We start from the raw sequence: 13,245 nt of genomic DNA on the forward strand, positions 1-13,245 counted from the left end.
AAAATTGTATTGTCTACATGAATCATGAAATTTTTTGGGGGATTTTATGTCCCTTTAAGGGGGCCCCGTTATTGACCATTTACTGTATATTTGCTGCACCTGTGTAAGTGGATTAGATGCAAATATCTGATACTGATTCCTGTTATTTAAGTGCCTATGGGATTCCTTTATATAGTGTGATTCTTTTTCGATTACAATGTGTATACATTAGCTTAATTACGTTTGATTTATTAGTCATCAAACCATATATATCCTGTCTCTGTCTGCTTTTTAAATAGAGGAGTGGGGGTCTGGAGGTTATAAGATTAATGGTGGGAGGTTGTTTAATGGTAAGAGGGTTTAATGCAGTGGGGGTCTACCAGTTAGGGGATTTAAAGGGATATTAAACCCAAATTTTTTTTCTTACATAATTCAAGTAGAGCATGTCATTTTAAGCAACTTTCTAATTTACTCCTATTATCAAATTTCCTTTGTTTTCTTGGTATCTTTATTTAAAAAGCAGGAATGTAAGCTTAGGAGCCGGACCATTTTTGGTTCAGGACCTGGGTAGCGCTTGCTGATTGGTGGCTAAATGTATTGATACACAGGTATCAAGGTATGTATGCTTGGTCCCTGGAGTAAGGTGAACATACACAGGTATCAAGGTAAGTATGCTTGGTCCCTGGAGTAAGGTGAGCACACACGGTATTAAGGTAAGTATGCTTGGTCTCAGGAGCATGGTGAGCATACACAGGTATCAAGGTAAGTATGCTATACTCAGAAGCAAGGTAAGAGAGCAATAACTCAGCCCAGAGTGATGGGCTGAGTGAGCTTTTATAGGAACTTCCACATCTGAGTCCTCCAGGTGGGAGTTTCTATAATTAAGGACTGGCCCTACATTTAGCCACCAATCAGCAAGTGCTACCCAGGTGCTGAACCAAAAATGGGCCGGGGTAAGCTTTACATTCCTGCTTTTCAAATAAAGATGGCAAGAGAATAAAGAAAATTTGATAATAGGAGTAAATTAGAAAGTTGCTTAAAATTGCATACTCTATCTGAATCATAAAAGAAACAAATCGGCTTTAGTATCCCGTTAATATTTTAACTTGATAACCCTCTAGATTTTTTTTAAAAAGTGCTACTTATCTTTTCTTTTTTACTTTCTATACTGTACATTATATCCATTTTTTTAAAGAGAGTAGATACTTTCAAGTTAGCTTAGGGGGTTGGTTTAAGTGCAGAAAAGGGACAGCAATTCCTACTAAGGCTGATATTGGCAGTACTTTGTCCGTTGCTAGCCTGTTTGATCTTCCCCCTCCCCCTCAATCTGTTATTTCCTCGCCGCTTTCTAAGTGTTGCTGCGTCATCTCCCTCCCTGACAATATTGGCATCACAGAGAACAATATACAGAGCACTGTTTACTGCTGGAAGACTTGCTTGTCAAAAGGTAAGGCTAGAAGTAGACTCAAGCTAGTCAGGAATACATCCCCAACACTGTCAAGGGGCATCATAAAACAAATCAAATACCAGAGGAAATGTAATGTGAAGAATTGGGCTTGGAATTATAGTTAACCATCTTAAAAGGTGTGTGCGAATGTTTATGGGTTCCTGGGTGACTCTGAGTTTCTGTTTACATGTGCATATTGTTTGGACTTTAGTCCACAGAGAACAAAGCAAATTACAGTCATAATGTTAGAATAAAATGCCATGTTTTTCAGTTGTTATTAGTTAAAGGGACAGTCTGCTCCAGAATGTTTATTGTTTAAAAAGATAGATAATCTCTTTGTTACCCATTCCCTAGTTTTGCATAACCAACACTGTTATATTAATATACTTTTTACCTCTGTGATTACCTTGTATCTAAGCTTCTGCAGACTGCCCCCTTATCTCAGTTCTTTTGACAGACTTCCATTTTAGCCTTGAGTGAACACAATGTTATATATATGGCACACATGAACAAGTAGCGCTGTGAAAAACTTTCAAAATGCACTGACATAAGAGGCTGATTAGAAAGGGCTTAGACATTAGTATATGAGCCTATCTAGGTTTAGCTTTCGACAATGAATACCAAGAGAACAAAGCAAATTTGATTATAAAAGTAAATTGGAAAGTTGTTTAAAATTGCATGCACTTTCTGAATCATGAGTTTATTTTTGACTAGACTGTCCCTTTTAAAGCCAATTAGGGAAAGGTATGTAACAGGGTTATCCTTGAGGAGTCAATCCACAATTTTCAGAACTAAATTAAATGAAAAGAGAGCAAAATTATTTATGAAAGTATATTGCAAAGTTGTTTCATTATGCATAGCTAGACATTTAATATAAAACCCTCATTTATTGTCACTTTAAAGTGAAGTTAAAGTTTTATCTATCTCTATTTACAGATGAATTAGTCAAATTTTAAACAATCTAATCGCTACCTTCTTTTCCCCAAACGATTATATATTTTTCTAATAAACAGTTTTTTTATTTCCCTACCGCCGTGCTGTTACAGACTCCTCCCATCAGTCATTTCCTTATTTTTGACAGTCTGAAGTATAGAGCGGTCTCCAAAGCGCGTTCACGAGGATTCAACGAACTGCGCATGTGCATAGAGTCTTCTACAGTCACCAATGCGCTTGTAAAAATTGTATCACTCCGGATTTGAGACACCAACATTGTCGCCGTTTTGAACAAAACATTTGCAATAAGCATGCAAAACCAAACATTTGCAATAAGCATGCGCGCAACGGGAGCTCGCTTGTCTTCACAGTCAAATAACATTTTAGGAACGCATGCGCAGATCATCCAAGAGACTAATGATGTAATATGACGGCCGCCTAACGGCCATTATTTCAATTGGCTACTGTTAAAACGTGACCCGCAAGCCAAAAAAAAACATAAAAAACACCGGGTTGAATTTTGAGATTGAAATAAGGTAAATATAAACGGCGAAAACTCACTTTATAATAAAAATATAAAAAAATGATGAATGAAAGTACCATTATTTTAGGGTGACCTGTATACATGAATAATGTGATATAGCGAACTTTACCTTCACTTTAAGGCTTTACTAACTCTAGAGTCACTTTGAGTTAGCCCTCCAGACATTATTAGGCCATGCTACTTCTCTCGTTTTGCAGAAATGCTGCCTATACAGCAGCCAGGCCCAATGCTCCATACAGATGTTTCTCTTGTAAGGTGTATCCAGTCCACGGATCATCCATTACTTGTGGCATATTCTCCTTCCCAACAGGAAGTTGCAAGAGGATCACCCACAGCAGAGCTGCTATATAGCTCCTCCCCTAACTGCCATATCCAGTCATTCTCTTGCAACTCTCGACAAGCATGGCGGTAGTAAGAGAGGAGTGGTGAAAAGTAGTTATTTTTTTCTTCAATCAAAAGTTTGCTATTTTTAAATGGTACCGGAGTTGTACTATTTTGTCACAGGCAGAAAATAGAAGAAGAATCTGCCTGTGATCTCTATGATCTTAGCAGGTTGTAACTAAGATCCATTGCTGTTCTCACACATAACTGAAGAGAGAGGTAACTTCAGCTGGGGAATGGCGTGCAGGGTATCCTGCTATGAGGTATGTGCAGTTACAAATTTTTTCTAGAGAGGTAAATGCTAGAAAATGCTGCTGATACCAGATTTATGTAAGGTAAGCCTGAATACAGTGATTTAATAGCGACTGGTATCATGCTTACTCTGAGAGGTAATACTCTTATAAATTTGCAATATAAAACGTTTGCTGGAATGTTTAAGCGTTTTTATATATGCTTTGGTGATAAAACTTTATTGGGGCCTAGTTTTTTCCACATGGCTCGCTTAAATTTGCCTAGAAACAGTTTCCTGAGGCTCTCCACTGGTTTAACATGAGTGGGAGGGGCCTAATTTAGTGCTTAATTGCGCAGTACAAATTTCAGACTGAGCATCCAGCTTTCCTCAACGAGTCCCCTGAATGCTATAGGACACCTCTAAAGGGCTATTTGGCTTTCCAAAGTCATTTGCTGGGAAGGTAGGGCCACAGCAGAGCTGTGGCAGTTTGTTGTGACTGTTAAAAAACATCTGTATCGTCTTTTTTATCTGTTTTTTGAACTAAGGGGTTAATCATCCATTTGCAAGTGGGTGCAATGCTCTGTTAGCTTATTATACACACTGTAAAATTTTGTTTGATTTACTGCCTTTTTTCACTGTTTTTCAAATTCTGACAAAATTTGTTTTTCTTAAAGGCACAGTACCGTTTTTATTTTTTGCTTGTTAACTTGATTTAAAGTGTTTTCCAAGCTTGCTGGTCTCATTGCTAGTCTGTTTAAACATGTCTGACATAGAGGAAACTCCTTGTTCATTATGTTTAAAAGCCATGGTGGAACCCCCTCTTAGAATGTGTACCAAATGTACTGATTTCACTTTAAGTAATAAAGATCATATTCTGTCTTTAAAAAATTTATCACCAGAGGAATCTGACGAGGGGGAAGTTATGCCGACTAACTCGCCCCACGTGTCAGACCCTTTGACTCCCTCTCAAGGGACTCACGCTCAAATGGCACCAAGTACATCTAGGGCACCCATATCGTTTACTTTACAAGACATGGTGGCGGTCATGGATAATACACTGTCAGCTGTATTATCCAGACTACCTGGGTTTAGAGGAAAGCGAGACAGCTCTGGAGTTAGAAGAAATACAGAGCATACTGAGGCTTTAAGAGCTATGTCTGATACTCCCTCACAATATGCAGAAGCTGAGGAAGGAGAGCTTCTTTCTGTGGGTGATGTTTCTGACTCAGGGAAGATGATTCAACCTGATTCTGATATGTCTACATTTAAATTTAAGCTTGAACACCTCCGCGTGTGGCTCAGGGAGGTTTTAGCTGCTCTGAATGACTGTGATACAATTGCAGTGCCAGAGAAATTGTGTAGATTGGATAAATACTATGCAGTGCCGGTGTGTACTGATGTTTTTCCAATACCTAAAAGGTTTACAGAAATTATTACTAAGGAATGGGATAGAACAGGTGTGCCGTTCTCTCCCCCTCCTATTTTTAAGAAAATGTTTCCAATAGATGCCACCACAAGGGACTTGGCAGACAGTCCCTAAGGTGGAGGGAACAGTTTCTACCCTAGCGAAGCGTACTACTATCCCTGTCGAGGACAGTTGTGCTTTCTCAGATCCAATGGATAAAAAGTTAAAGGGTTACCTTAAGAAAATGTTTATTCAACAAGGTTTTATTCTACAGCCTCTTGCATGCATTGCCCCAGTCACTGCTGCTGCGGCTTTCTGGTTTGAGTCTCTGGAAGAGGCTTTACAGGTAGAGACTCCATTCAATGACATACTTGACAAGCTAGCCAATTCTTTTGTTTCTGATGCCATTGTTCATTTGACTAAACTAACGGCTAAGAATTCTGGTTTTGCTATACAGGCGCGCAGGGCGCTATGGCTTAAATCATGGTCAGCTGACATCACTTCAAAGTCTAACGTGCTTAACATTCCCTTCAAGGGGCAAACCCTATTCGGGCCTGGTTTGAAGGAGATCATTTCTGATATCACTGGAGGAAAAGGTCATGCCCTTCCTCAGGATAGGTCCAAATCAAGGGCCAAACAGACTAATTTTCGTGCCTTTCGAAACTTCAAGGCGAGTGCGGCATCAACTTCCTCTAATGCAAAACAAGAGGGAACTTTTGCTCAGTCCAAGTCGGTCTGGAGACCTAAACCGACCTAGAACAAGGGTAAGCAGGCCGAAAAGCCTGCTGCTGCCTCTAAGACAGCATGAAGGATCGGCCCCCTATCCGGTAACGGATCTAGTAGGGGGCAGACTTTCGCTCTTCGCCCAGGATGTCCAGGATCCCTGGGCGTTGGAAATTATATCCCAGGGATATCTTCTGGACTTCAAAGCTTCCCCTCCAAAAGGGAGATTTCACCTTTCACAATTATCTGCAAACCAGATAAAGAGAGAGGCATTCTTACACTGTGTTCAAGACCTCCTAGTTATGGGAGTGATCCATCCAGTTCCAAAGGAGGAACAGGTACAGGGTTTTTACTCAAATCTGTTTGTGGTTCCCAAAAAAGAGGGAACCTTCAGACCAATTTTGGATCTCAAGATCTTAAACAAATTCCTCAGAGTTCCATCATTCAAGATGGAGACTATTCGTACCATCCTACCTATGATCCAGGAGGGTCAATATATGACTACAGTGGATTTAAAGGATGCTTATCTTCACATTCCGATACACAAAGATCATCATCGGTTTCTCAAGTTTGCCTTCCTAGACAGGCATTACCAGTTTGTAGCTCTTCCCTTTGGATTAGTTACAGCCCCAAGGATTTTTACGAAGGTTCTGGGGTCACTTCTGGCGGTCCTAAGACCGCGGGGCATAGCAGTGGCCCCTTATTTAGACGACATCCTGATACAGGCGTCAAATTTCCAAATTGCCAAGTCTCATACGGACATAGTTCTGGCATTTCTGAGGTCGCGTGGGTGGAAAGTGAACGAAGAAAAGAGTTCTCTATCCCCTCTCACAAGAGTTTCCTTCCTAGGAACTCTGATAGATTCTGTAGAAATGAAGATTTACCTGACAGAGACCAGGTTATCAAAACTTCTAAATTCCTGCCGTGTTCTTTATTCCACTGCTCGCCCTTCGGTGGCTCAGTGTATGGAAGTAATCGGCTTAATTGTAGCGGCAATGGACATAGTACCGTTTGCACGCCTACATCTCAGACCGTTGCAACTCTGCATGCTCAGTCAGTGGAATGGGGATTACACAGATTTGTCCCCTCTACTAAATCTGGATCAAGAGACCAGGGATTCTCTTCTCTGGTGGCTATCTCGGGTCCATCTGTCTAAAGGTATGACCTTTCGCAGGCCAGATTGGACAATTGTAACAACAGATGCCAGCCTTCTAGGCTGGGGGGCAGTCTGGAACTCCCTGAAGGCTCAGGGATCGTGGACTCAGGAGGAGACACTCCTTCCAATAAACATTCTGGAACTGAGAGCGATATTCAATGCTCTTCAGGCTTGGCCTCAGCTAGCGACAATGAGGTTCATCAGATTTCAGTTGGACAACATCACGACTGTGGCTTACATCAACCATCAAGGGGGAACAAGGAGTTCCCTAGCGATGTTAGAAGTCTCAAAGATAATTCGCTGGGCAGAGACTTACTCTTGCCACCTATCAGCTATCCATATCCCAGGTGTAGAGAACTGGGAGGCGGATTTTCTAAGTTGTCAGACTTTTCATCCGGGGGAGTGGGAACTCCATCCGGAGGTGTTTGCACAATTGATTCATCGTTGGGGCAAACCAGAACTGGATCTCATGGCGTCTCGCCAGAACGCCAAACTTCCTTGTTACGGATCTAGGTCCAGGGATCCCAAGGCAATGCTGATAGATGCTCTAGCAGCACCTTGGTCTTTCAACCTGGCTTATGTGTTTCCACAGTTTCCTCTGCTCCCTCGTCTGATTGCCAAAATCAAGCAGAAGAGAGCATCAGTGATCTTGATAGCGCCTGCGTGGCCACGCAGGACTTGGTATGCAGATCTGGTGGACATGTCATCCCTTCCACCATGGACTCTGCCGCTGAGACAGGACCTTCTACTTCAAGGTCCTTTCAACCATCCAAATCTAATTTCTGTGAGACTGACTGCCTGGAGATTGAACGCTTGATTTTATCAAAGCGTGGCTTCTCCAAGTCAGTCATTGATACCTTAATTCAGGCACGAAAGCCTGTCACCAGGAAAATCTATCATAAGATATGGCGTAAATATCTTTATTGGTGTGAATCCAAGGGTTACTCATGGAGTAAAGTCAGGATTCCCAGGATATTATCTTTTCTCCAAGAAGGATTGGAAAAAGGATTGTCAGCTAGTTCCTTAAAGGGACAGATTTCTGCTCTATCTATTCTTTTGCACAAGCGTCTGGCAGATGTTCCAGACGTTCAGGCATCTTGTCAGGCTTTAGTTAGAATCAAGCCTGTGTTTAAACCTGTTGCTCCGCCATGGAGCTTAAATTTGGTTCTTAAAGTTCTTCAAGGGGTTCCGTTTGAACCTCTTCATTCCATAGATATCAAACTTTTATCTTGGAAAGTTCTTTTTTTGGTAGCTATTTCCTCGGCTCATAGAGTTTCCGAGTTATCTGCCTTACAATGTGATTCTCCTTATCTTCCATGCAGATAAGGTAGTTCTGCGTACCAAACCTGGGTTTTTACCTAAGGTGGTATCTAATAAGAATATCAATCAGGAGATTGTTGTTCCATCATTGTGTCCTAATCCTTCTTCAAAGAAGGAACGTCTATTACACAATCTTGACGTAGTTTGTGCTTTAAAATATTATTTACAAGCTACTAAAGATTTTCGTCAAACATCTGCTTTGTTTGTTGTCTACTCTGGACAGTGGAGAGGCCAAAAGGCTTTGGCAACCTCTCTTTCATTTTGGCTAAGAAGCATAATCCGCTTAGCTTATGAGACTGCTGGTCAGCAGCCTCCTGAAAGGATTACAGCTCATTCTACTAGAGCTGTGGCTTCCACATGGGCCTTTAAAAATGAGGCTTCTGTTGAACAGATTTGCAAGGCGGCGACTTGGTCTTCGCTTCATACCTTTTCAAAATTCTATACATTTGATACTTATGCTTCTTCGGAGGCTATTTTTGGGAGAAAGGTTTTACAGGCAGTGGTACCTTCCGTTTAAGTACCTGCCTTGTCCCTCCCTTCATCCGTGTACTTTAGCTTTGGTATTGGTATCCCACAAGTAATGGATGATCCGTGGACTGGATACACCTTACAAGAGAAAACATAATTTATGCTTACCTGATAAATTTATTTCTCTTGTGGTGTATCCAGTCCACGGCCCGCCCTGTCATTTTAAGGCAGGTATTTTTTAACTTTAAACTACAGTCACCACTGCATGCTATGGTTTCACCTTTCTCTGCTTGTCTTCGGTCGAATGACTGGATATGGCAGTTAGGGGAGGAGCTATATAGCATCTCTGCTGTGGGTGATCCTCTTGCAACTTCCTGTTGGGAAGGAGAATATCCCACAAGTAATGGATGATCCGTGGACTGGATACACCACAAGAGAAATAAATTTATCAGGTAAGCATAAATTATGTTTTTTTAGATTAGATTAGAGGGTTGCTTACCCACTTGAAAATAAGGAGATGCAGTAGCTTTTCCTATAAATATTTGTTTTAAGTTGTAAAGCTACTTTTTTGCGGTTGTGTAATATTTATGATGGAAAACAAATTATTCCTTCACTGTTTACAGAGTTAAATGTAACATGAGTTATGTGATACTGTGTACACAGAATAATATTTGCTTTAAATAATATTATGCAGAGATACGCTTGTTATCAGTGGCAGATTCAGAATCTGTTGAAGTCTATGTTTAACATGGTGGCTGGTAAACATAAGGGTCTGAGTTATAAAAGTTCTCATTGACTGAGGGTTGCTATACAGTATTTATATGTTAATAAAATGCACACTTAAGGGACATTAAAGGGACACTATAGTCAGAATTGTAACGGTTATATCGCAAAACTATACATGTAAATAAAGTTTTTTTCAATGTTGTTCATTTATTAAATGTGTACCGTTTACAAAATATATATGTTTGAAATATGAAATTTTTCCAAACCCACTGTGTTGACTTGCGTTATGGATTTCCAATCCGTGCTGACAACTGCAGTTGTAAGATGGCGACTCCGAGATGCAATGCGCATGCACGAGTTATTGCAATGTCATTGGATGGTTTTTTTTTCCAGTTAGCTCTCATGTCGGCTTGAGTGCCGCAATATGCGCATGCGAGAGGAAGCTAATTGTATTGCGCATGCGTTGAATGAGGAGACTGTAATATAATTATATGCAAATAATACACATCCGATTGTCAAGATTGTTAGCCCTTATACGGCCCACATTTGAGGGCTGGATGACGTGATGTCATCGGGATTAAAAGAAATATAATTTTACTGCTAAATGGAGCTTTGTTTCCTAAAATCCTAAGGTACATTACATTGCTATGGTATTTTAAATGATAAATGTTTGTTCCATTTTGCAGAGAAAAAAAAAAAGTTAGTAATCATTTAAACACTAAATAAATGATAGATAGAATGATGCATTCAAAGAAAAGATTAGTCTGAGAATAACATATGTATATGTATTTTTAAAATTTTCATTAGCTGTTAAAATATTGACAAAATAGGTGTAAAGTTTTAATTTCTATAAAACAGTGGGAGCTGCCATGTTGTAACTTAGGTTACCTTCTCAGCTGTAGCCAATTAGGGACAGTTTTAAATAGGTCACTAGAGTGTGCAGCCAATGGCTGTGTGTTCTGCACTTCCATTTCTAACAGGAACTGAAAACCTCACAATTTCAGAATGGGATTACAGGAAAAGGGGAGAACATAAATAATGAAAGTATATTCCAGACTTTTTTAATTTATATGATTTATAATTTTATATTACCTTCTCAAAGTGTTTATTGTCCCTTTAAAGGACCTTAAACACAGTAGAATTGCATAAAATGTAAAGGCTAGATTACAAGTGGAGCGCAAAATATCGCTTTCGCAACGGGCAATATTTGCGCTCCGCTTTGTAATATCAACGCACGCAAATGTGCACTGATTTTACAAGTAATCGTCAGTATTTATTTGTTTACTTTCATTTTTTTAAGGAGTTAATACTTTACTTACCTTGTTAGAGCGCTCTCCAGATCACATTAAAGGGACACTCACTGAACCCAAATTTTTTCTTTCGTGATTCAGATAGAGCATGAAATTTTAAGCAACTTTCTAATTTACTCCTATTATCAATTTTCTTCATTCTCTTGCTATCTTTATTTGAAAAAGAAGGCATCTAAGCTTTTTTTGGGGGGTTTAGTACTCTGGACATCTTTTTTTATTGGTGGATGAATTTATCCACCAATCAGCAAGAACAACCCAGGTTGTTCACCAAAAATGGGCCGGCATCTAAACTTACATTCTTGCATTTTAAATAAAGATAACAAGAGAATGAAGAAAATTTAATAATAGGAGTAAATTTGAAAGGTACTTAAAATTTCATGCTCTATCTGAATCACAAAAGAAAAAATTTGGGTTCAGTGTCCCTTTAAGGTAAATAATGTAGCCTTGAAACATTTACATTCATATATACTGAATAGTGTAGCCACCGAATATTCAGGGAAATGAATCTCCCGGAATATTCAAACAAAAAATTCTTGGGTGCGCATCTCTATACCATATAAGGTAGGGGTCCTATCGATGTTAAAGCCCATCGCTTTTAGGACGGCATGAAATGTCCTAACGATGTGAAAAGGTTAAACACAAAATAAGAAAATGAATTTGTTTTAAAATAAAATGCTCTAATGAAAAAGAGAACATTGTTTTTAAACTAGAATGTCCATTTAAGCAGTTTCTGATACTAGTAATATAGTAAATGATAATGAAGTTATTGAGGTATTGTTATTTGTATTGTATTTTACTGTTTGCTATTGAGGTATTGTTGTCAAAACACTCTCAGAATCTGTTCTTTGCATGTAGGTCAATGGTTTTCAAACCTGTTCTCAGGCCTCCCTAACAGGCCAGATTTTCAGGAATACATTGAATGAGAGCAGGTAAAATAACTATGGCCTAGATTTAGAGTTTGGCGTTAGCCGTGAAAACCAGCGTTAGAGGCTCCTAACGCTGGTTTTAGGCTACCTCCGGTATTTGGAGTCACTCAAAAAAGGGTCTAACGCTCACTTTTCAGCCGCAACTTTTCCATACCGCAGATCCCCTTACGTAAATTGCGTATCCTATCTTTTCAATGGGATTTTTCTAACTCCGGTATTTAGAGTCGTGTCTGAAGTGAGCGTTAGACATCTAACGACAAAACTCCAGCCGCAGGAAAAAAGTCAGTAGTTAAGAGCTTTCTGGGCTAACGCCGGTTCATAAAGCTCTTAACTACTGTACTCTAAAGTACACTAACACCCATAAACTACCTATGTACCCCTAAACCGAGGTCCCCCCACATCGCCGCCACTTGATTACATTTTTTTAACCCCTAATCTGCCGACCGCCACCTACGTTATACCTATGTACCCCTAATCTGCTGCCCCTAACACCGCCGACCCCTATATTATATTTATTAACCCCTAACCTGCCCCCCACAACGTCGCAGCCAGCTACCTACAATAATTAACCCCTAATCTGCCGACCGCAAAGCGCCGCCACCTACGTTATACTTATGTACCCCTAATCTGCTGCCCCTAACACCGCCGACCCCTATATTATATTTATTAACCCCTAACCTGCCCCCCACAACGTCGCAGCGAGCTACCTACACTTATTAACCCCTAATCTGCTGAGCGGACCGCACCGCTATTATTATAAAGTTATTAACCCCTAATCCGCCTCACTAACACCATAATAAATAGTATTAACCCCTAATCTGCCCTCCCTAACATCGCCGACACCTAACTTCAATTATTAACCCCTAATCTGCCGACTGGAGCTCACCGCTATTCTAATAAATGTATTAACCCCTAAAGCTAAGTCTAACCCTAACACTAACACCCCCCTAAATTAAATATAATTTTAATCTAACAAAATTAATTAACTCTTATTAAATAAATTATTCCTATTTAAAGCTAAATACTTACCTGTAAAATAAATCCTAATATAGCTACAATATAAATTATAATTATATTATAGCTATTTTAGGATTAATATTTATTTTACAGGTAACTTTGTATTTATTTTAACCAGGTACAATAGCTATTAAATAGTTAAGAACTATTTAATAGCTAAAATAGTTAAAATAATTACAAAATTACCTGTAAAATAAATCCTAACCTAAATTACAATTAAACCTAACACTACACTATCAATAAATTAATTAAATAAAATACCTATAATTATCTACAATTAAACCTAACACTACACTATCAATAAATAAATTAAATACAATACCTACAAATAACTACAATGAAATAAACTATCTAAAGTACAAAAAATAAAAAAGAACTAAGTTACAAAAAAATAAAAAAATATTTACAAACATAAGAAAAATATTACAACAATTTTAAACTAATTACACCTACTCTAAGCCCCCTAATAAAATAACAAAGCCCCCCAGAATAAAAAAATGCCCTACCCTATTTTAAATTACTAAAGTTCAAAGCTCTTTTACCTTACCAGCCCTGAACAGGGCCCTTTGTGGGGCATGCCCCAAGAAGTTCAGCTCTTTTGCCTGTAAAAAAAAACATACAATACCCCCCCCAACATTACAACCCACCACCCACATACCCCTAATCTAACCCAAACCC

General features: G+C 39.2%; 1 protein-coding gene across 1 annotated transcript in view; it reads left to right on the plus strand.

Annotated features, from left to right (window-relative positions):
* Positions 1-1,339: 1,339 nt before the first annotated feature.
* The window catches only part of LOC128640064 (uncharacterized), a 91,369-nt gene continuing 79,463 nt past the window's right edge, over positions 1,340-13,245 (plus strand). The window contains exon 1 of the mRNA XM_053692385.1: positions 1,340-1,426. The gene's annotated coding sequence lies outside the window, so the exon portion shown is untranslated. The remainder of the gene's footprint in view (positions 1,427-13,245) is intronic.

The sequence above is a fragment of the Bombina bombina genome, chromosome 9, assembly GCF_027579735.1.
Source record: "Bombina bombina isolate aBomBom1 chromosome 9, aBomBom1.pri, whole genome shotgun sequence".
Taxonomy (NCBI): Eukaryota; Metazoa; Chordata; class Amphibia; order Anura; family Bombinatoridae; genus Bombina; species Bombina bombina.